Here is a 22,046-nt window from a genome sequence, read left to right as displayed (position 1 = left end):
TTTTCTCTTAAAAAACTTTAAGAGGATCATATTTTTCTTTAAAAGCAAGTTTGTGCAGCAGTAAAAGTTCCCAAAAATTTCTTCATGTTTTTCACAGTTTCTTTAGTCTGAAATCACTGTTTCAACATAGTTTGTATTCCTTCATGAAATCGCATGCTTTATTAATATACAGGCACCTCATACTGCTCCATCTTTAGGAAAATGTTAGCTTTCATCTTTATGTACAGTCCCAGTGGTAACACTGAACATCATCCGTTATTTCCTCTTTCCAGTCGATAATGGTGGGAGGTTCACCTCTGTTTTCCTTCCTCCTCTGTCTCCTTTCTGGCATTCTGCCTATTGCCATGGGGTAGCAGGTGTATATTATTTCTTCAAGCAGTTACACCAGTTACTTCAGGCATGCATATCTCTTCAAATTAACTTCTCCATGGCCCTTAGCAGCTGTTGCTGCTTTATCACTTTACTGCCAGATGGGCAGCAGGCACCGTTCCTGAGCCAGGACCAGCTGAGATGCCATTCCATCCTTATAGCAGCAGCGCCGTTAAATTCCTCACTGGAAACTGGATAACATAATCAGCTATATTTTTTCATTGGAATATAGTTTCATTCTTCTTTTTGTGTGTTATTAATAATTGTCGATAAGGCAGGACTAGTTTTGTACTAAAGGAAATAGTGAAGAGCTATTATGTGGACATGTAGGTATGATTCTTTCATGAGTTCTGAATGCAGCTCCACACCACTCCAGCACAAAATTTACCTGAATCTAAAGTATTCCTAATTTTCTTCTTTATGTATCAAGGCCTTCCAGATCAGTCTCACCTCTAGCAAGATATACAAGAATATTAAAAATGTTTTGCTATAAAATAGTTACATTTTAATGCATCAAGTCTACCTCACATCCTCTGAAGCGCACAAAAATTTCCATAAAATAATTATTTGACAAGGAAAAAAAGACAAAAATCATTAAAATACCTTTGGAGTTGACTTTGATATTTAATAACTTGAGCAAATAGTTAGTGTGTGATAGCAACATTATGCTTCAGTATAAAAAGCAGACCAAGTTACACTGCTAAATCTAATATATGTACTTTTGTGATATTCTCAAACACACTATATGGTTTATAGGAACTAATATGCTATTTGCTACTTATGGCTGGAGTAAAACCATGGCATGCTGTATTATGAGCCTCTCCATTCCACAATAGCTTATTGCAATCATAAGAGAGAGGCTGTGGTGCCTTTTTTCTTGACCTATGACTTTTTCTGTAACACATACCTTCATCCAAGGTGCCAAAAGAGAACTGCTGGATTCCTGCAAAAGCCTTTACTGTCTCACAAAGTAGATGTTGTAAGCTGTTTCCTTCTAGATCGGCTTCATCAATTGTATCATAGACACACAACCCACTAATGAGAGAGACATACATTACCTCTAGTCTGAATTCATGGACAAACTGTACTTGCTGTGCCTCAGAACCTGTACTACTCTCAGGACCACTGACATCAAATGTGCAGATATCCCAAACTGCCAAGCTCAATACAGGTAATATCGTTTATTTTGCACTTAATTTTCCTTAATGCCAAGGAAATTTGTGTTATGAATGCAAACTACTTGTATGGTTTATGCATGGCTAATGTGCTAATAGAGGCTGACAAGTATAGAGGAGTATCATGTCTTATTTGCATAAGTGGCATTAAAAAGGTTTTGGGGTTTTGTTTGCTTATCTGTTTGTTTGTTTGTTTTGTGGTAGCTGTTATTGTTTTTCCTGGATTTTTTTTTTCTTTCTTTCTTGCATGGAGGTAGAAATGAAGTAACACGAAGCAGATCCTTAAAGAAATCAGAAAACTGGCAAGAAAACTGGATGCGAGGTATTGAGTTTTGCTGAGGGCAGAGATCAAGTATCTTGGGTCTGTGTAACACCTTCAGTCTTTATGGTTTCTCTCTCTTGCTTGCCTTGTTGCCCCTTCCTTTAACATTTGTCATGCACTTGAAACTTTCAGCCCTTCAGATGCTTCACGTCACTTCAATACTCACTACTCCTCTGCTTGCCCATTTGGCCAAAAGTTGCTGGACAGAAAGCAGGCTACATTTCTTAGGCAATACCTTTGGAGATGGCTTCAGAATTAAGACAACGGATCATAAATCTGGTGTGTAATGATAAGGTCAATCCCAGTAACGTCCCAAGAGATACAGGAAGCTTCTTCCAAAGTTATCCTTTACAGGCATACCAAATACAGGAACAACGCATTGCACTGGCATTTGGAATCCATGAAGCATTTACTTATTTTTTATTGGCTTGATTTTTAAATAGCATTTTACTTAGCTAAGTTTGAGCAGCCTTTTCCCATCTTTGTAGTTATTCCTTTATCTCAGAAACCACAAATGGAGTCCATCGAAGGTCATCAAGTTGCTCAGGCATGATTTTCCCTTGGTAAATCCATGCTGACTGCTCCCAATCACCTTCTTCTCCTTCATGTTCTCAGAAGACTTAATTTGCACTGTGTATCTTTTAGGTAACATGCAGAAAATATCTAATCAGAGTATATTTTTATTGCCGCTACACATTTCTCACTACATATTTTATGGTGCAGTATGTATACTATGAGCACTGAATGTCACCAATACATAGCAAACAAGCAGGGCTGGATCCAACCCTGATCCAGAACAGGGGACTGTGCTGTGTGTGAGGCTTCACACCATGTGCCTGAATCCATTTGCCACACAGAAAGAGGCTAAGGATGGACAGAGAGAAGGAGAAGGTTAAGGGCCATGTTACCTGTCTCCCTTCCCTTCCTGCCATCCTGCCTCTTCTAATAAACCCTACCTGCAGGGTACTGACCTCTCATTAGGAACTATTTCTGTAAACAGATAACAAACTGGAGGAGGGAGATTAATAAAAACTCTATACAACAAGTAGTTACATAGCTGAAGACTTGATCTGATTCAACAGAGTGTTACAATAGCTCTAGGACAAGTTATCCTCCTTGACGTTTGGTTTTGCATGAGCAGAAAAGCAGGAAAACACACGAGCAGTCATACTGACCTGGTCTTCAGAAGGCTGCAGAAGGCTGCTTCAACAACAGAGGCAATAAAGTAGTTGTAACTCTGCTGCAACCAATTACGAAGTTTCTAATTGTGAAGAATTATTTAGGTTTTCCCCCAAGGAGTTATTTTTAAAGAGTACCGGAGATTATCTCTAAAGACGTCTTCTAACCTGTCACATTTAAAAGCATCCCAGCTTCTCAGATGTGCTGCTCAAGGGAGCTCTTTCTATTTTATTGGTATCCACTAGAGAAAAATAAGCAACAGCCAAGTCATTAAAAGGTTGCGTTTTATTACTTAACATTACAGCAATTTGCTGCTGCTAACTTTGTTGAAAAATTACAGGGAGTTGAAGATGAGTGGATGAGCTGATTCACTGGGGAGTATGATTGACTGATGGTGGGAAAATAATGAGAAGTCCCAGGGAAGCACATAACAGAGAGAAACTAAAGCAAAAGGAGAGTTTAAAAGAAAAGCGTTCTATTTTTCCTCTTTTTTTTTTTTGTTTTGTTTTCCAAAAGCACTTAACATCTTCATGATACACTTTGATTTGCACAACTTTGACTAGGTTACTTTCAGAGAGCAGAAGGCCCTTCATCCTGCATGGAAGTGAAAAGTCTGCTTGCCATGGCTGGACACAGCTGTGGGATTCACAGTTCACCCAGAGCTCCTAAGAAAGTAGATTCTCATATGTAGCCTGTATTTCCTTCTGACAAGGTAAAACCAGCTAGTTCTAAGCCGTTAAGAAAAGTCTAGAGTAGGCCACCTGTGGTTGGAGAAAGTGGACGTATACCATGACTGGGCTATAAACTGCTCCTCCACATGCCAGCATTCAGTTCAGAGCAAAGCACATGTAAAAAGCCCCAAAATATTTCTCCACCTGTTTCCTGCCCTTGCACAGACTGTAACAGTCTCTGTGGTTTGGAAGCAGAACCGAAGAGGGAAGCTGTGATTTCAAAGCAGCACAACATGAGGGAAACGTTCAGTGTGGCAAGAGGGTCCGCTGTGCCTGCTGTCCTGCGGAAGAACAAAAAGGTTGCCCTGCCACTATGAGTCACTTGCAGATTCAGTGCGTCTGTGGCAAAGATCACCAGTTTGTGGTCTGGAACAATATCTTGCTTTACCGTGAGGGGAAAAGAAGGAAAATCTGGTCAACTGAGTGGACAGACTACAGAGCCAAGGGATTTCTTCCCTCTCAGAGCTCAAGCAAGAAAAAAACGTGGCAAGGGATGATGAAGACACTTCATATCAAGATCTCAGAGAGGAGAGGACAAGCATGCATGAGCGTTAGAAGAAAGCCATGCTGGCAGGAAGCCAACCAGCCTGTCTCTAGCAGACCTTTCAGGGGAACTCAGGAAACGGGTGAACTTTCTGGTTCTTCCTCACTGCTGACGTATACAGGCAGTGCCGCATTAAGTCCTACCCTTTAACGTATAGATTACTACACAAACATGATTCCCCATTTTCAGGTTTTTCAGAATTAAATTTAAACATACACTATACTAGCACAACTAGTGTTACTACTGCAGCAGCTATGCGTTATTTCCTATATTTCTGCAACAGGGCAATTAAAAATTAAAATAATGAATGTGATTTTAAGACAGAAGAGCCTCCTGTAAAGGAAATAATCTCATTGGCCCTCTGAACTGAACAGAATAGTCCTGTTTCAGTGTAGAGCAGACCAAAATTACTACTACAGAAGGTGACTTAAACTTACAGTTGAGCTTTATGCCCTCTCAGGGGACTGCCACACAGGAGCTCTCTTGGAGGGTTTTTCAGAAGCCCCATGTCTTGGATGCTGCAAGTCCCTTGGCAACATCGCTGTCAACAAATACACACAAAATCACCTGATGGTGTACACAAAACTCTCTACTGTGACAGCAGAATCTAACACTGAAATATACACCCCGAGATACGGAGATAACTTTTCTTGTAAAACTTGGCTGGAGGCTGGAAGGCTGCTTTAGCAGTTGTGCAAGACAGCCTGTACTGTTCGTGCAGCTCTAGGAAGGGGGAGCAATTGTAAAGGGATTATTCCCAGTGCTTACTTCAGACATCACTTTTCGGCCCAACTTTGTAACCAAAAATAAAGCAAACAAGGATTATGTTGTGATGTATCATCATTAAGATATTAGTTAAGTAATGAGACAGGTTAAGAATAAAACAGGAAATTATTCTTCTATTTTTACTTCCTGAGCTTTTATTAGCTAGCAAACGCAGACGAGCTCCTGAAAAAGCACTTGTTTAACAATTGGACAAAAATCGAAAAATAAATTTGAAGGCCATCTCCTTTGCAGGTCTCATGACAGACTCTCTTCAGCACACAGTAAGACTCATTTAAAAATATTAAGTCAGTCTATCTAAAGATGCCACGTACCTTTTAGGAGAGGCTCAAAGTGAATCTAATCTGCTAGAGCCGTTGTATCCCACAATCATTTATTCTGTCTGTCCTCATCTAATCTTCAGAATATCAGCATGCCAATCAGATTTTCCTGGAGAGCATATTATTAATCTTTGCACTTTATAAAGTGTTGGGTTTAGTTGTATTGCATACAGTATGAGCCCAGGATCCTGTCAAGGACTCTATGGATCTCCCACAGCACAGCAATGTGGGGTCTTCTGAGACTGAAAAAATGTCCTTTGTGATTTCCTTTACCCTATGGGAGGGAGGAGAGGGAAAATGCTATTAACTATATGGAAAGAAGAGTAAATTACACCAATTACAGTGGCTTCCATATGACCAACTCTGAGCCAGTTGCAGCCATGCAATCGGATGCATACACTGCAATGGAAGGAGACACGCTAACACTTCTCTCTCTGGAGCTCAATCACTCCCTGAATTAGGCCGGGTTCCCTCTTGGGAAAAGCCCCCAGGAATTAGCAGCTCTAATTGCATTACCCAGAGAGATTTTGGCCATGGTGAGCAGAGACAACCATGAATGAGACCTTGATACAAACCTTTAGTCTCTTGCCCATCTCTAGACATGTTTTAGAAAGTTTACCCATTCTAAGCAGCTATAATTTAGCAGAATGATAGCTTTGTATAGGCTATATAGCTTTATACAGCCAGCTTTAGTGCTGGGGACTGAAGAAAAAGAAAATAGGAATACTCAGAGCTGGAAAGCCTGAGAGAAAGAGCAGTGCAAATACAGCCCATCCAATAAAAGATGGGCTTGTGTTTTATTTTGATTCTGTTGCCATTTAAAATAATCTGATTAGTTCAGGCTATTCAGCACCTGGAATGTTCTCTTTACTGCTTGCCAAAAATAATTAAGCCTTATTCTTTGTGATAAAGGACACTGGAAAGGGAAGCCATGGAGAAAAAGACAGGAGAGTAGGCTTTGAGAAATACTCAAAGCAATGGGTTTATAAGCATTTGTAAGTTCACCTGAAGCCTACAAGAGACCAGGATTTCTGGCCCATGAACATCAGAGACTTCAGGAACTGCTCTGAAAGTTTGAAAGCAAGGAATGATGGACAAAACAGGCCTCACAGGAGTGCCGAATGGTGGGGATGCCCGAACCGTTGTCATATCCCTAGCAAGGGAGAAAGTGAATATTTCTGTAATTTTGCCACTGGCTAAGTATGAAATTCTAAGTGAGATAGAGTGTCTTGATGCTGTTTCCCTGCTCACAGATGTTTCCATGCATAGTTTTGTTCATATTTACTGCTATGCCAACAAATGCACATCAAATGCCTTTCCCCTGCTGCTTTTTCTCAGAACCTCTGCCAAACCGTACAATCGATTTTTTTTCAGTGTTTACAGACAGTTTGAGAGTCTACAAACTGTAGCTCCTGCAATATACACACAAAAGCAAAGGACAGAGAGGAATAAAAATGTCTTGCCTGCTATGATAGCAAAATTATCTGTACCACAAGGAAATACAGATTTTTTTGTTCTTTTCTTTTAAGATTCAACAGCTGCCAAACTCATACTCCGCTGAACTCCAGTACTTAAAAAATGTGGCGACTTAACTGCAAGGGATTTTGCCAATGAATTGAAGTGCCATTCCTCTAGTTCTGAAGCTGGCTTTTCCAAACCAGCTTGTACAGCCCGTCTTGTATCTGGCTGTAGAGATTGTCCCAGCCCCAACATCAGACCCCATCTTCTGCATGTAATGATCCTTCCTCATATTCTCTTCCTTCTGTCATCAAGATCCACTTTCTTCCTTCAAACTAAATATGGAGATGCTAATTAGTACTAATTAGATTAATATGGATGTTATAGTTACACAGAGGACTTGCCAATGGAACCTGGGAAAGAAGTGAGGAAGGAAAAGAGAGAGTTTATTTGTGGAAACCACTTCATAAGCACCAAGGACACCTCTGGTTGCTATTTCTGAAGTACAAAACCAAAGCAAAGACTTGCATTGAGACCCATAAGCCTGGCTGAAACCAGTACAGCTGACAAATAATTAGGCCGTCTTGGGAAACTCTTTCACTAAGCAGTACTCTCCATTATACTGTTGTTTTCCAATGTGAGTTACTCAGTAAAGTGAGCAGAAGGAATGGGTCACGGAGTGAAGGAGAGAGAAAGTCTCCAAGAAGAGGGAAGATCAAAGGCTGTTACACACTGCCCAGCTGCAAAAACTCTTCTGCTGGAAAGAGCACACAAAGCTCAACTGTTTCATTCCAAATAAGTGTCTTGGCCCGGGTGGATATTAAAAGGAACAACAGTAGAAAAATTGGGAGGGGAATGAAGCAAAGCAGAGCCATGGCACCCAGACAAAAGCAATTTGAAACTTATGCAGAGAAGAGGGAAGGCTTGTGTTGGCAGGGATTTAACAAAGGATGGTGAGGTGATATGAGCAGAGCAATAGGAAAACATTATCCCAGCAATGCAGTTCCCAGTAACACTAGTAAATGCTATATAATATATAATAATGATTAATCAGTTACCATCTTAATAATTAAAAGGTAATTGTCTAACCCTATGGCTGTAATGTAAATGGAGATCTGCTAACCCAACTGAAATTTGTGCCACTATCATCAGTGACTAATCATACCATTCTTCTCTATAGGTTTGCTTGAATTTGCTTATTTTGGAAACAAAGCAAAGCTTTAACTTCATTTGTTAAAACTGTATAGGCAGCAGAACTAGCCAGTATTTTACTCTGCCTCATGACCTATTAGTAAAGTTCCCAGAATCAGCAGATTTCCAGGTGTAGAAGTTTTAACTGATGCCAATGCAAGGAAGAGAAGTGACTTGTGGGGTTTAAGGTTAACAATGAAATAACTAGCTCTGATGTATGTCCCAGTAATGTATTATTTCACTGGTGGATATTTATTATTTTAGACCAGAACATTTCTGTGAGATGTCCTGAAGGTCCCCAGCATTAAAATTAAGACAACATAGTCGGGTTCAGTCATCATAACAGTACAGATCTAGATTAACTTCAGTATTAAGTTTACATCAGCAAGAGAATGAGAGACCAAGAACACTTGGCCTTTTCTGGAAAGACCCAGAACAAAAAACATTAATATTACCTTTCCCACAAGATTTTACATTGGCAGAAGTGATGGAACAATGTGGCTACTAATTCACCAGCTTTAGAATTAATTTCTAAACTTTATTATTGTCTCCACTGAGACTCACAAATTGCTTTTGCTATAACATCATTCCAATTATTTTCAGCTGCTCAGCAATCAGAATTTGTAGGAAAATTCTGACTCTTTGAAAGTTGTGCTTATTCTGAATGAGAACAAAATAAACTTTTTATAGTTTCTTAAAACACAAGTTTCTGGAGGAAATGATGTTTCAGGAAATTTGAAATGCATTACCCTAAGGTAATTAACTAGTAAAGAGCTTTGAGTTTCAAACATGACAATTTATTCTGAAAAGGATCAAAATTAATCACACTGACATTGTTAAAATGCTTTTCAATTCTTTTCATCATAGAATTTCATGAAAAGCAATGCATTTTTCAGATGGTTCAGTTTTTAATGAAGCTTCATTTCCCACAGGAGAAATTTTCCTACAGTAAATTTCTTACCGTTTTAATTTTATCCTTTGTTTCATATACTCTATTCATCTGAAACTCAATTATACAAATGCTGAAGACAGACACTTGTACCACCACCACTTTTTCTAGGTATGAGTCTCTTACTCCATCTGCCAGTACAAAAGTGTATTACAACACAGACATTACAGCTCTTTGTATATGGCATTTTATAGTTTGAAGATTGTCTAAGGGTTAAATATTGATACCAAACTATACCAGTAAATGCTGTAAATCTACAGTACACCCCAGCTTTAAATCTAGTTTTGGATATTTGAAATGAGTGCTAGCTAAACGAGGCCCGTCTGCTTTTTAAGAGGTGATCAGAGAGAAATGGGTAGATTAGGAAAAGAAGCTTAACTAATAAAATCAGGAGGGAGGAATAAGACTTGAAGTTGCAAAATACACAGACAGTATCTCAATTAACAGGAAAAAGCTTTCCAAAGAACGGATGTAGTTGGAGCATGGTGAAAACATTAATTGGTTCTCTTTAGGGTAATATGGAATTAGAGAGAGGATGGAGTCGCATTGCAGACCTGTTTTGTAATTCCCTTGTCTGCTCTTACAAATGAAGTGGATGGAGATTTGCTTTAGCTGGATGTCCATTTTCTCGAAGACAGGGAAAAGACCTAAGAAATAATGCTCAGCTATAGGTACAGGCAGGACACAGCAGGGCCAAAGGGAGTCAAAGCGAAAGGTTTGTGGATGGGAAACTGTCAGAGAGAGCCACTGACAAATACTTGCCAGGCTGGTTTTGGTAGATTCGGACTGAACATCTGTTCTGTTCTGAAGTATAGGAAAGAAACAAGTGTAAACCAAATACCAAGACAAGAATCAAGGGTTATTTGCCAGAGATTGCAGGGATTTATTACTGAGCACACATATAGAAAAATGACCTTTGGCAAGAAGATATGATTAGACAGAGTACGCACACTGCAGACAGCGCAGCTTTCCCACAGAAGGAGGATGCTAGAAGAAGCAGCGGCTGAAGTACACTGGGGTTATAAAGCGGAGACCGACACATTCTGTGCACGTGTCACCTGTGTAGCAAATAAAACACGTTGTCCTCGGGAGGAGGAGAGGGTAGCAAATACAACACGTTGTCCTCGGGAGGAGAGGGTGCACACCCTCTTTGCAACACTGGCACCTCACCAAGTTGGTGAGACGCATAAGATCTGGCCACAGAGCCTCTCCAGCAAGCCCAGGGTTTTAATCTTCTGCAGACGCATCTTTGCCCTTACTTTAGATAGTCCAGAGTTAGCAGAGGAGTTATTCCCAGGCTCCCATGGACAGTGGTGATGTTCTTTTACTAAGGGCTGCTTTAGTGGCTTAAAAATGTCTTAAATATTATTTGCTTCCTTTTCAAGTGAGATCCACCTGATAAGTACTTATGTTTACTTTTAAACTGCCTGTACATTCCTCATTGTTGACAACATAAAGCAAGAAGGGACAATAAATCTTAGCTGTTAATTAAGGCTGAGCTGAATTAAGGACTCTGCCACATATGACCATTTTATCGCTACATGCAAGAGCACAGTGCAGACAGTTTTAGTGTGAGCTAAAAAACATGAAAGGATAGTTTATATAACTCATCCTCCAGCTATCCTTACATTCAGCGTAGATGTTCCTCTGGTGTGTGCCACCTCCCAGGCAGACTCCTGTTTTCCACATGTGTTGCTGAGCAGGTAGGCAGGATGGTCAGGACCAGGATGGTCCATATAATGCTTTGCACAGTATGAAGCAAGAAGGTTTGTGGGAAGGAAGCTGGCATGGGGATAACAGGACTGCAGAGGCAGCTGAAGGGAGAGACTCCTCTGGACCAAGGTCCTGGGGCTATGAGGATCTTGTCTGTTATAGATGAAAGAGACATCAGCTGGGATCCTGTGAATATTAAAAAATAGATAAATAAAAGAGCAAAAATACAGCTGCCATACATCTCCACAAACTTTCTCATCTATACAAGGGTTTCAGACATTAAATCCCCTCTCAGCCAAGAAACTGGAATTGTCTAAGAATATTCATATTGACAAATCAAGTGCTGAGTAAAGGCAGATGGGGAAAGGATTAAATCTGGCACTTTTGTAATTTTTTGTGCATTGTATCTACCACAGACTTTCTTCTTATATTCACCAGAATTAAAGCTCCCTCCTCATAATCTTTTCTGATAATTTAGTCACTTTCTACCTTGAGAAACAGAATCAGGAGCCAACAGCTTCGAGTTATTAAGGATGATCCAGTTAAACACACAGTGCTACTAAGGAGAGAGGAGCATCCGACAGACCGTGCCAGCTTCTGCAAACAGTGCACATGCTTGTCTTCCTATGGCCAACGGGCAGAGCGCTCTCAGTGTAAGCACTTTCCCTGCTTCAATCTGTGGTTTGTAGAAATCGTTTGATAGTCCATTAGTAGGTATCTTTCTTAGGTCATCATCCTGTTAACTGCTTTCATGGTTTAATCAAAAACACCACAAATACTACTAACCCTTGTTAGCTCCCAAATTCTTATCTGTGAGAAAGGCTTAGTTTGGGTAATGCTTTTTGTGCATGCATGCATTTTATTTCCACTGCTCTCATCTAACCTGTTTATATCCTTTCAGTTGTAGAGATTTAAATGCAAAATGGAGGGAAAGAAAAGAATATAAGATGGGAACCAGACATGACTGGTAACCCTCTTTCCATGCACCACAGATTTCTAAAGACTAAACAAAATTGCTGAATGTCATGCAGATGGGAATAAGAGACTAGCTTTGCAGAGCTTTAAGTCTCTTGTTTTAATGACTTGGTAGGTAAGAGTCAGAATTTCTAAAGCATTCCGTTCCAGAAACTCACAGAAGCCAATGAAACAAAGAAATTGCGTTGTTCAAACCACTGTTTAATCAGATTACGAGTCTGATTTTTTATTTAAATATAATAAGCTCAAAATGAGTTAAAGTGAATATAAGCACAATGTTTATACTTCAAAATATAAATTAGAGATTTATAAACTCTATTTTCTAAAAAGGTAACATAAATTTCCCGTTCCTTTTGCATTTTAAGGGAGAGTGATCTGAGTATTTGTCAATGTCATTTTAATGTTTTACAATTTTTGTCAAATGCCTTATTCACAAACATAGTTGAAGATTTACCTATTTAGTCCTGAGCAAACACTTTAATGTGGGAAGTTGGAAAGATTATTCAAATATTTTTATTCTATTCAACCAACTCTGGTTGAGAGCCAGAGGAAGGCACGTTTGCTGAAAATATGTTGTTCTAGCACTTTAATTAGGAGAGACCAGAGAAAATTCCCTAAAGCTTTTGGTTAGACAATATTAGGCTGCAGTGTAAAAAATAAAATCTAAATTAAAGGAGGAGCTCCCCCCATGGCAGATTAGAGTTCAGACAGGAGACCAGAGCGTGCCTGCAGCCTAGGTCATTTTGCTCAAAAGCTGAAAACAGTTTGGGTTTTGTATGCCTTTTACAGCAAAATTTCAACAGGTAAGAAGAGAAAAGTAACAGATATCTGAGATTTAAGACAAGAGTAGACTATTTAAAATAAAAATCTGAGAGCCGCATGCTATTCAGAGGCTCGATAGCGGGGCCCATTGGAGGCAGAGCATTTGCTCCTGTGGCCGGAGGACAGCCCGTGGCTGTGCCCAAGCAGCCCAGCTGGGGCACGGAGAGCCCTCGTTCTAGACCCTTTGCATGGGATACTTCTGTCCTGACTTCTCTAGTGCAGTCTGCGGCAGATGTGAGCGCAGCATTTCCTAAGGCTGTAGCCTGTGCTGTACCTGACCCGTAGATTAATGGAGTTCAGCAAGCCCAGCTGTTAATCTCCCGCTTTTCAGGAACATGGTATGTATATTTATTTATACTCACATTGATGCTCATGAATGTAAAATCAAATGTGAAGGAAACAAAAGGAAACCATTACAGTAGAAATAAAAATTAGACTCATGGGAACTCTGATTTCTAATTAGAAACACTGCACATCTATTATAATTTTAGCTCACAGAGGTTAATAGAAAATGAGATCAAAGGCAGCATGTGTTTACCAATGGTAGATCATGCCAGACTAAGTTTCTTTGATGTGCTAACAGAGCTGAATAGGAAATGCAGATATCATCTATCTAAACTTTAGGAAAACATTTAATGTGCTGCCACTTGGGATCGTATCTATTAGACGAATGAGAAAGGAACTCATAAAAGAACTGTAAAAGTGCATGAGGTTTGGAACAGGACAGATGACAATCTGATTCTGTTGAAAGGAAAATGACTACACTGGAAGAAGGTTAGTAGTAGAGGTCCTCAAGGATTTGTGGTGGGTTCAGTCATCTTACACTGTTTCTCCTCCCCCAACCCCATAGGTTCCTTAGGCTTTTTTACCAGATGCTCCAGGGCTGCTCGGCAAACGAATGCAACTCTGCCTTGGACCCTGAGCTGCATCACCCAGCAGGTGGGAGACCATCTCGCAAGCCCCTTCCCTTCCTCCTGGGGAAATCCTCACCTGGGCTGCAAGCTCTGGGGAGGGCTTCAGTACCCAGCAAGTACAAGGGTGGTGATGCCTCCCACTTCCCTCGAGCATGGACACTTTCAGAAGAGCTCCGCAGGGCCACAGAAACACCACAAAAACCTTCTGGACTCAAGTCCAGTTGATAGCACTGCCAGGTCATCTTTCAACCGGTAAAGAAAATAGGTTCCTGTGTTGGTTGGAAGCAAATAATGAACACAGAGAGAGCTTTCATTCTTAACCTTAAAATGTTGTTTTTAATTGAAATTGCAGATGTGACAAAGCAGAAGACTGCAATATCATTCAGGCGGAACTAGAGGACCTTAGGGCATGGAGTCACAGCAGTGCAATGGGCTTCCATCAAATATATTGTAAGGCCATGCCCTTTGGACCTACAATAAGATTTGTGTTACAGACTAGAGTTCATCATCTGGGGAGATGACGGACCAAGGATGCATTTTCAAAGAAACAAAGATAGCTAGAAAGTATTGTTTGAGCTACTTCTAGCAAAGAAACATATAACAACATTTTCCTTGTGAGTTACTTCTGGAAGATGGCATAAAATCCTTGTCCCTTGCTTTGAAAAAGTAGCAAACGTGAACCAGTGCAGAGGAAGCAGACACGACAAAGGAACTGACAGCTTCTCTTAATGAGAGGAACACTAAATAGTTTCATTTAGCTTAGTTTCATTTAGTTTAGTTTACTTTGTCTAGCAAAACCAAGGCTGAAAGAGGAAGCAATTATTCTCCGTAAAGCTATCAAGGCCAAACCTCAGGGAAGGAAAAGGACTTTTTAGCTGACACAGTAATACATGGGAATAAACTGGACATGAATATGTTTAGGCTGGAAAATAGGAAAATATTTTTAACTACCAGGGAGAAGGTTGTCTCCCAGAAGAGGTAAATATAAAAGCATATGCAATTTTAGGACAGCACCTAATCAGCTTATGGAAGGGCCACCTTCAACACTGCCATCCTACAGCAGGAAAAAGAAGCCGTAAGGCATTTCTAATTTGCAGCTGGATGTACAGAAGCCCAAGAGATACCAAATTGCATGGCAGTAAGTAAAACCACCTCTTCTCCTCTCAACAGGAGAAACTGCTATCAAAGCACAGGTTATTAACGCTGGGATTAAAAGGCCAGTCCTACATCAAAAAAAAGCAATTTCTTTGCTCTGGAGTTATAAGTGAAACTGGAATCAACTCTGTCTAGCCCCTGTAGACCCATCTTGCTGCTGCTCCTAAAAACAAAGGCAACAAGAAGAGCAACAAGCCCACAATAAGTACATTCAGATCCACAGCCTAAGCTGGACTGCAGTCGCAGAAGGTTGGTTATAAATCCTCTGCTTTGGAAAAAACGCAGGACTTCTAGAAAAGCTTACATACACTTTTGCTATGAATTATTGAGACTCCAAGTAGGACATGCGTGCATTTTGAAGGTGAAAAGATCTCTGTACATTATCACAATGACAGCCTTTGCTCTCCCTGGCTGCCACCCCAGGAGCCTGCTGACCTGAAACTTTGGTTTGGGCATGTATCCGTCTGTGAAGCATTCTCTGCTTAACAGAGTGCTTGGACTATTGCTTGGGGGTTGCCATTTCATTCATGCTGCTTTGGCTGTGGCTGATGACAAGTTGCTACACTTCTGATTAATTTCCAAGCTACAAAACATTACAAGCTTTGTGCAGACCACAAGGTGGCACAGCTGTAGTAGCTATATAGAACTGGATAAGGCAGCCCAGCATGAACAGATTAAAAATAAAAATTAACATAGTATTTAATATCAATTAGAGATGAGGGGAGGTAAGCAAAAAATATCCTATTCTGGTGAAAAAGTTCTTATTTCTAATTGAAAGGTGGTGTTCTCTGAGCCTATAAACAACAGACAATGCTGAAATCTTTTATTTTCAATAATCAACTGCTTATATATTTACAAAAAAATAACACTTCAAAGCACAAGGGACTTTTGAACAAGGAAACCAGTTTTGTCTGAGATGTAATAGAATCCTGTGACTTTAGATTTATTTTCAGTCGAATGTTACAATGATTATGGAATAGTTTTTTAGTGATTTTTTTTTTAAGCTGGAAAATTCTTTAATACCAACAAACTCTCTATCCCACAGACAATTCCATTTGCAACCACTTTCAATTTTTGAATAGCAAAAGAGTTTGAGAACAGTCCCTAATTAGATGTCAGAGACCAATGACCTTTTGAAAATAGTCTTTTTATGACACAATCCAAAAGGCAATGAATGCACTCTATGAGAAAATAATGTTAGTAATATGGATTTATGGGATTCAGATTCACTGCTCCGAATGACCCAGAAAATATTACGGAAATTTAACCCAATCATCACTCTGGCAGCATATCACAAGGAACTGGACAGTACAGGTTTATTGTCTCCAGGATATTTGCTTTTATTATCCTCTAACTACTGAGGAGATGAGGTAAAGAGAAGCAGACATATATTGGGGACTATGCAGGGAGGCAGAATTTCTTTATGTTTTTGTTGTGGGGGTTTTTAACAAAAATGATGTCATTTGTATCATTCACCAGTGAGTATTGCTATTTGTCCTGCAGCTGTTCAGCACTAGCGTAACAGGGTGATGATCCATGGTTAAGATTTCTAGAAGTGTCTGCAATAAAAATAAGATTTCTAGAAGTGTCTGCAATAAAAACTTTCCATCCATTTATGTACTGCCATATTTGTCAATAATTGTCACAAATGCCACAGATTTGAAGAAGTCTCGTTATGGCAGAATAATCAAAATCTAAAGATAAGCTCATCTAAATACCAATATATGTCCATGAGAGATATCTATATCTAGTCATCTAATCTATATCCAAAGGGGAGGAAAATAATAACTTTATTAGTCAGGTCCTCTTGGAGAAAATCAGAATTCCTGATTAGCATCCAAATGAAAAACTGGCCTTTCCAAATTTGCTGCATTTCATCCAGGCAAACTGTTCTCTGACTTGGAGAGTGAGGAGATTCACAAAAGCCTGCGTTTTTTAAATGAGATCTGAAGCTTTAATTAACAAGTTTTTCATTTGGGTTGACAGTCTTCCTTATTTTAACTGGAAAATGTCTGCAACTGTTATTGCTATGCCTGGTATAATATTTATAAGGAATGTCCTAGTAAGTAAGAATATAAGTCATTGACATTCATTGATAATCATGGATACAATTTTCAAAACAACCTGAGGGATTTGACCACATAATGTTCTTCCCCCTCTAAGTCTTCCCATACTTCTGTCATTATCATCCACTGCAGTATTGTATCTACTTCAGGGCTCAATCCTCCAAACACAGAATGCAGTTCCAAGAAGCCCGGAATGATGGGGGGAGCTGAATCTTCAGATTAAAATCTTTCCCAGGGAAGAAATGCACTCTTAGAGCTCTGTAGGAAAAGAAAAAGAAGGAAAAGGAAGAGGAAAAGCAAAAGGAAAAAGGGAGAGGGAAAGGGAAAGGAAAATGAAAAGGAAAAGGAAAAGGAAAAAAGGAAAAGGAGAGAAGAAATGGTGATTGATTCCTACAGCTCTCATGCTAACTGAAATGAAAGGAGTCAGCTTCGTATCTCATACCATTAGATCCTCTACTCACACCAGCAGCATTGCTTCAGGTGGCTCTCTAAAGATCAACAGACTGATACAAAGAATACAATTATTATTTTCTTATATTAATATAACTTAGCACAGAAACACAACAAAGAAGTATAAAATGCCTATTTATTTTTTAATTGAGAGTAATTTAATTGAGAGTCTTTAAAATTTCACAGAGAGGATAAGTATCCCATGTAGAAAACTCAGTCTTGCAATTCCCATTAATTTTTATATGATTTGAACAATCAGTCCCTGAATGCTCAAAATGCCTCTGACAGTGAAACACATACAATGTCCCTGTTGTTTTATTGCATCCTTTGATGATTAAGTTTGTGTATTTTGGCTTTTGTAGAGAATACGCATCCTAAAATCTTGTTTACAGTTCCCTGCTAGTATTGCAGTGAGTGAGCACATTTTGAGATCACACATCTGTCTGTAGAATTTTGTTTTCCTGCCCCTATCTGTATATTTATATACACTGATGAAGTCCCCCCTGAGCATCCTCTTCTCCAGGCTGAGCAGTCCCAGCTCTCTCAGCCTCTCCAGCCCAGCTGGAGGCCAGTCACTAGTGGTACACCACAGGGGCTGATACTGGGACCAGTACTGTGTAACATCTTCATTAATGACAAGGATGATGGGACAGGGTGCACCCTCAGCAAATTTGCAGATAATTCATGGTTCTGGGGGCTTCTAGGCACACCAGTGCTACTAAATTATTTGCCTAGGACCCTACAGAAAGTCTGCAATATGGCTAGGAATTTAACCTAGCTGTCTTGGGGTTGGGCTAGCATTGTGGCGTTGAACCAGCCTTCACAGGCCTGGCTCCAGGGTAACGACAGCATTAGTGGGATGCGTTTGTCCAAACCACTTGCTGCTATTCTCAGTCTCAAATCTCATCTGTAAGCAGAACTTCTCTGGGAACATTTTATGTAAAATTTCTCCAAAGAAGCATAATATTCAGAAGCAGGCCAGAACTTCGACTTTCATTACTGGAAATGATCTCAATTTCTAGTACGGATTTGCATTTGGATAGAAATTTCTCCAAAGCTGCACTCTGTTTGGATTAAAGGTTTTGGTTCTGTCATTTAGCAGAACTTATTTTTTATGTCAAGTAAACATGTCTTAATTATATTAATTATTGACCTATTAATTGTATTAATTATTGTTAAAATCAATAACAGGACATCACATCCTAATCCCCCCGCCTTTTTTGCATTTTGTTACATTATTGTCCTTAGCCTAGGACTGAACATTATAACAGCTGGGGAGCAAACAGAGTCCTTGTCACTGAATGCTCTGGCAATATAAAGTTGCTAGAGATTTTTTTTAAATAAGATGGCTCCATATCTGCTTTTTCTGCAAGGATTCAGTTCCCCAAAAAAGATCCTCTGAAAGCAAAACAGAGTGTCAATTGTAACAGTATGAACACAAACATCAGTCAAAAAGACCTCAAAGAGCCCTTGGCTTTCCACCAGGTGAGAAGTTCCAGGAGATGTGCCACCAGGCTGTGAGCATTGCCCGTCGTGGGGAGAGGGGGTTGCTCGCAGACTCTGAGCTGTCAGCGTGGCTGTAAGTGATGAAATCACTGACCTGGAATAAGGCGGGTGGCTGTTTCTGAGAGCAGAATTTCAACAACCGCCAAGGGTTTTCAAACTGAAAAGCAAAGAAAAGAACTGGCATCATCACATCAGGTACAACTTCATGGGAGTTGTGTACCTCACGAGCAGCGGCAGCCTGGGAAGCGTAGAGAGAAAATTCTTCATTTCACAAAGCCATTGGAATAATACAATTTTTCTAAAAAATATATCCAATTTTCTCAAATCCAGCTATGGAAATGAATTTGAGATACTCTTCTCAGATCCATCATCTTGTTAGTGGATTCATGTAATTAAAACCCTGTTGCATATGAAGGATGATGGCCTGCACCTAGAAAAATGTTTGGGCGCCTAAAGCAAAGCTTAAGCACCGAAACTTTGCTGAAGTCCAAAACCATGACTCCATGTCATAGGTCTCAGACACTCTCCCAGATTGCTGTACTGTCTATTAGATGTATATAGGTGCTTACTTTTGGCCCAGTTGTGAGGCAGAAAGCCTTTGGCATTTTTATCAGTGGCAGTCCTCAAACACTTGTTAATTCAAAACATGTTACTCACAGGTTGACATTGGTGGGAGGGTACATAGGCACGGAAGAAGAAACAGTAATTTTTTACACACCCCAACAAGCCTCAAGCACTTGAATAAATTGATCAGGCTCCTAAAATTACTTTGTAGTCAATGGCTTCTTCAGAGCCAATATAAAACTGGACTTAAGCCTTTGGTGGAGCCTCACTCCCTTCTTCAGCTGTGTGGAAAACTGTCCTTCCAGGTTTGACAAATAATTAGCGACCAAAGCTTTGCAATACAAATAACGTTATGATCCCCCTTCTGACGGGGAAAGGAGCTGAGGTGCGTGGACTGCTCTGGACCATGGCTTATATCTGAGTCTGACAGGTACTGTGAACTGGGCCTCTTTGGGTTTGGATTAAATATGAAATTATTTTTAGCCGCAGACTAACAATAGCAGTTTCCTTCTACCTTTTTTCGGGGAATGTTGCAAATACAAAGAATGAAAGTGCATCTTTTTTACTGTGCTGTTACGTTGTTATGCTTCTGACTCTCTGTCATGTTTTGATCTTTTCCTTTGTTCCTTTTCTTAGATCATATAAGTAAATATCTGACTTAGCCATCCAGCCACACAGCAGGCTTTTTCTCAACATGAGCCATAGTCTCTGCTGGATGCCCCATTACAGTCATTTTTTATTACAATGTTTGCTTCCAAAACGCCCCTGCAGGGCTGGTCATAAGCAGAATGTGCATAGGATAGTCTACATGGTATACTGATTGTCATCACACATCTTATGCATTTCACATGTCCCTAAAAAGTTGTCCTAAAATCTACCAAATTGTCTGGATCTACGTGAAAGAGCGTGTAAAAAAATGTGTGTTACATCTTGCAAGGAACAACCGATATTCTGTGTACAGTGATGTGCCTATAGTTTCCTTAGGCACTTCTAAGGCACCACTGTGCATTACTGACCCAGAACTGTTCCATCTTTACTATGTTTATCTTTACAATGATACTTTTCTATCCCAGGAGTATTATGTGTCCCCCACAGACAGAAAGGGGCCCAGTAAAGAGAGGCTGAGGTTCACAGCTGCTGATCTAAAGCCTCCCTTAGACACCAGGAGATCCCAGGCTTGGCATTTCCCACTGGCTGGGAAGAGTCTGTCAAAGCACTGAACTATTAACAAAAATTAGGCTTGGGAACCTACATGAAAACTGGATTGAATGAGTAGGTCTTCAGTGATTTTTCCCAAATATTTATAGGAACACTGTGCAAATAAACAAAAAGAACAAAATCATATTCTAGTGCAAAGCTGTGTGGTTTCATCCTGCAGGAGCTCTTACCAACACGGAAGCCAGCATCTCCCTGAATTCCTCACGTGTAATTACGGCTTTACCTTACATTTCTTTTCCTGGTGATTTAGAAAAGAGCTCTGTCCTGGTTTCAGCTGAGATAGAGTTAATTTTCTTTATAGTGGCTGGTGTGGGGCTATGTTTTGGATTTGTGCTGAAAACAGTGTTGATAATACAGAGTTGTTTTAGTTGTTGCTGCACTACTCAAGGACTTTTCAGCTTCCCGTGCTCTGCCAGGTGCAGAAGAAGCTGGGAGGGGGCACAGCCAGGACAGTTGATCCAAACTGGCCAAAGGGCTATTCCATACCACATGACATCATGCTCAGTATATAAAGCTGGGGAAGAAGAAGGAAGGGGGGGACATTTGGAGTGATGGTGTTTGTCTTCCCAAGTAACCGTTACGCGTGATGGAGCCCTGCTTTCCTGGAGATGGCTGAACACCTGCCTGCCCATGGGAAGCAGTGAATGAATTCCTTGCTTTGCTTTGCTTGCGTGCGCAGCTTTTGCTTTACCTATTAAACTGTCTTCATCTCAACCCTCGAGTTTTCTTACTTTTGCTCTTCCGATTCTCTCCCCCATCCCACCAGGGGGGAGTGAGCGAGCGGCTGCGTGGTGCTTAGCTGCCGGCTGGGGCTAAACCACGACAGCTCCAATACACACAGACTGCATCCAGGTTCACCTGCTGAGGTACAACCCACATCCCCGTTGTCTATGCTGGATTGCTGTTGGAGCGTGCCGTGGCTCCAGTCCAGCCTGTGTCTGCATTTTCCTTCCACCAAAGAGTGGGTATGGGACCAGAAGGAAAGGAGGAGGGGAGGAAGGGGCATGGGGGCAGGCTCAAGTCTTGCCCCAGGAGGGATCAGGATGACAGTAAAGTGAGCTTCCAGAGCTGGGAGCTTTGAGGTGGTTTTCATCCGATGAACTAGACGTAGCCACGCACTCCCTGTGTAGGTGGTTGACTTAATGTTTTTCCATGCACACCATCAGTCCTTTTGGGATTTAGTACATCTATCCTTGCTGTCACTGGCACAGATACCATATGGAAGGAGACTCACTTTTCCATCCTCACAGTCCCATTCGTGGAAACACAGGGCTGTAAAGATACTGGCTTGGGTCAGATTAGTCCCTGTGCAAGACACAAGGTAAGGGAAAAGAAAGGTGGCTTCTAGCATCCTGTTACTGCTCATGTAACAAGCCACGGCCCACACACATACTAACTCTGAAATTTCACTGTTGTTACAGCTTATGATCAAGAAAAATAATGAGAGAGCTATTACAGGGGGCAGCCCTTGCGTACGCAACGCAGAAGCTGTTTTGGGGTTGGCCTACAGAGCACCAGACCAGATGTTCAAACCGAGACAAAGACTACATGTTTTGAGAACTGAAGAGAGACATCTTATTATGCTAACTTAACTCTTTTCATAAGTACCAATCCAGTCCTGCAGCCAAAAAAGGACCATAAA

The sequence above is a fragment of the Ciconia boyciana genome, chromosome 2 (genome assembly GCF_034638445.1).
Source record: "Ciconia boyciana chromosome 2, ASM3463844v1, whole genome shotgun sequence".
Taxonomy (NCBI): Eukaryota; Metazoa; Chordata; class Aves; order Ciconiiformes; family Ciconiidae; genus Ciconia; species Ciconia boyciana.
This window is presented reverse-complemented; position numbering follows the sequence as displayed.